We start from the raw sequence: 2,803 nt of genomic DNA, 5'->3' as shown, positions 1-2,803 counted from the left end.
AGTTATGCACAGTGATGCTATTTGTACAGGGCAAGCAGAAAAGGTCTTCTCATAAGATGGCATTATTTAGAGATCTGAAGGAAGTGAGGGAGACAACCACATGGATATCTATGGAGAGAATGTTCTAGGATGAAAACACTGTACTTGCAAAGGTCCTGAGGTGGAAGTAGCCATGGCAGGCGACAGGATCAGAAAGGAAGAGCAGCAGGAGTAGAGTGGACAGGGCAATTAGGAGGCCAAATCATGGGGTGCTGTGACCATTTTAAGGACCTTCACTTTGTGGAACATAGGGTAGAAAATCAGGGGAGGATTTTAGCAGAGAAGTGGCATGATGTGGCTTGTTTTAAAAGGTTATTTCTGGAGGCTGTGCTGTGGATATCCTAAAGGAGGATAAGTGTGGAGGCAGGGAGATCAGTTAGAAATTCAGGGAAAGTGTCTGTGATTGCATTGGTCCCCGCAGAAGTGACGGGAGGAGTCACCTTATGGGTATATTTAGAAGGCAAAGCCCACAGGATTGCTGCTGATGGGTTGGGAGTCTGGGTGTTCAAAAGAGTCAAGAATAACTCCATGTTTTTTCAGCCTCAGCAATTAGAGAGACAGACTTGCTATTTACTACGATGGGAGAGATGTCAGAAGAGCGGTTTATGCTGGGCCAGAGCATCCTGGAGTTATTTTGGACATGTTAAGTGTGAAATGTTCCTAAGGAATTCAAGTAGGCAATCCGAGGTGCAAATCTGGCATTCACGAGAGAGGCGTGGACTGACCCAGAGACAAAAATGTGGGAGCTGTCACCAGGGATAGTGTCTAAAGCCCTGGGGCTGGATGAAATCTGGAACTGAGCCCCTGGGACACTCCAATATTTGGAGTGTGAAGTGACCTAGTAAAAGAGACCAAGAAGAAGCCACCAGGAAGGTACAAAGAAAGCCAGAGAGCATGGTCTCTGGGAGGCAAGTGGAGGAGCTGGTAAGAAAGAGCGAGCAGGTGAGGTCAGGACTGAGAGTTGGCCATGAGAGCCAGCCACGAAGAGGTCATGGTGACCTTGACAGTCTAAGTAGAATTACAAGGATGAAATCCAGACTGGAATAGGTTCAAGAGAGAATGGGGAGGGGGGTTAGAGAATGGAATGGGAAGTATAGAGGACTCTTCTTGGACCTTTGCTATGAAGGCCACAAGGAAACAGGGCTTTCCCTGGTGAGGGATGAGAGTGTAAGGGAGAGAAGGTTCTCTTGGGATGGAGATGTGGCTGAATATTTGTATACTGTTGAGAATCTTTCAGTAAAGGGAAAAAATTTCTCCAACAGTGTCTTTCTTTTAAATAGCTACACCAGCCGGTAATAGTAGCATGGAACTGTTAATTCTAGTAACTTGGGAGGCTGAGGAAGGAGGATCACGAGTTTTAAGTCAGCCTGAGCAACTTAGTGAGACCCTGTCTAAAAACAACAAAAAACAAAAAACAAACAAACAAAAAAACACACACACAATATTGAGGATGTAGCTCAGTGCTAGAGTTCCCCTGAGATTCATCCCCAGTACCAAAAAATAATAAGAGTGCCTCTTTTCCTTTGATGTGCCACCAAAGATCCTGATGTCACCATGGGCTACCACCCCTCCTGGTGCTACCTGTATTGTAAAAACAAGCCTTACCAAAGTCTCATTTCTGCTGGGGTGTCCCTGACGCCAAAATCCGCATCTTTGACCTTGGGCAGAAAAATGCAAAAGTAGATGAGTTGCACCCTGTGGCCACACGGTGTCTGATGAATATGAGCAGCTATCCTCTGAAGCCTTGGAGGCTGCCGGTATTTGTGACAAGTACATGGTAAAATCTGTGGCAAAGATGGCTTTCATATCCGAGCGCGGCTCCACCCCTTCCATGTCATCCGTATCAACAAGGTGTTGTCCTGTGCTCTGACTGACAGATCCAGACAGGTATGCGGGGTGCCTTGGGAAACCCCAGGGCACAATGGCCAGGGTTCACATTGGCCAAGTCATCATGTCCATCTGCACCAAGCTGCAGAACAAGGAACATGTGATTGAGGCCTTACACGGGGCCAAGTTCAAGATCCCTGGCTGCCAGAAGATCCACATCTCAAAGAAGTGGGGCTTTACCAAGTTTAATGCTGATGAATTGGAAGACATGGTGGCTGAGAAGCGGCTCATCCCTGATGGCTGTGGGGTTACATATATCCCCAATTGTGGTCCCCCGGACCAGTGGCGGGCCCTGCACTCATGAGGGCTTCCACTGTGCTCTCCCCTCTTACTCTCACACATACCAATAAATTTTGTATTGTGTTAATAATAATAATAATAATAATAACAATAATAAATTATTTCTGGGCATGGTGGTGCATGCCTGTAATCTCAGCAGTTCTGGAGGCTGAGGGAGAAAGATCACAAGTTCAAAGCCAGCCTCAGCAAGTTAGTGAGGCCCTAAGCAACTCAGTGAGATGTTGCCTCTAGAAAAAATACAATAAAGAGATGGGGAGGTGGCTCAGTGGTTAAGTGCCCCTGAGTTCAATTCCCAGTAAAATAAATAAATAAATAAAAATTTTTAAAAATTACCTAATTAAATTCAGAGGGTGAGAACTTTATATAGTGTCTTTAATAATGATGTGCAGTGCACCATAAAAATTTTGTTGATGCAAAGATATCCCTCACATATGCACACATTTTTATCTTTTCTATTGATGAGTGTAGCTAGAAAAGAAAAAAAGGACTTTGGAAGAGCAGTATAGGCCATTCAGCAAGAAGAGAATTAATAAATAGAGCAAAGGGGAGAATTTGAAACCTCATTCAGTCCAAAGGA

General features: G+C 45.0%; 1 pseudogene; it reads left to right on the top strand.

The window, feature by feature from the left end:
• The first annotated feature begins 1,593 nt into the window (after window positions 1–1,593).
• LOC124079510 (large ribosomal subunit protein uL16-like) lies at window positions 1,594–2,230 on the top strand (annotated as a pseudogene).
• Window positions 2,231–2,803: the final 573 nt, after the last annotated feature.

Source organism: Marmota monax, unplaced genomic scaffold (assembly GCF_021218885.2).
Source record: "Marmota monax isolate L192 unplaced genomic scaffold, Marmota_monax_Labrador192_F-V1.1 WCK01_AAM20220418_F8-fsc00218, whole genome shotgun sequence".
Lineage (NCBI taxonomy): Eukaryota > Metazoa > Chordata > Mammalia > Rodentia > Sciuridae > Marmota > Marmota monax.
This window is presented reverse-complemented; position numbering and strand designations above follow the sequence as displayed.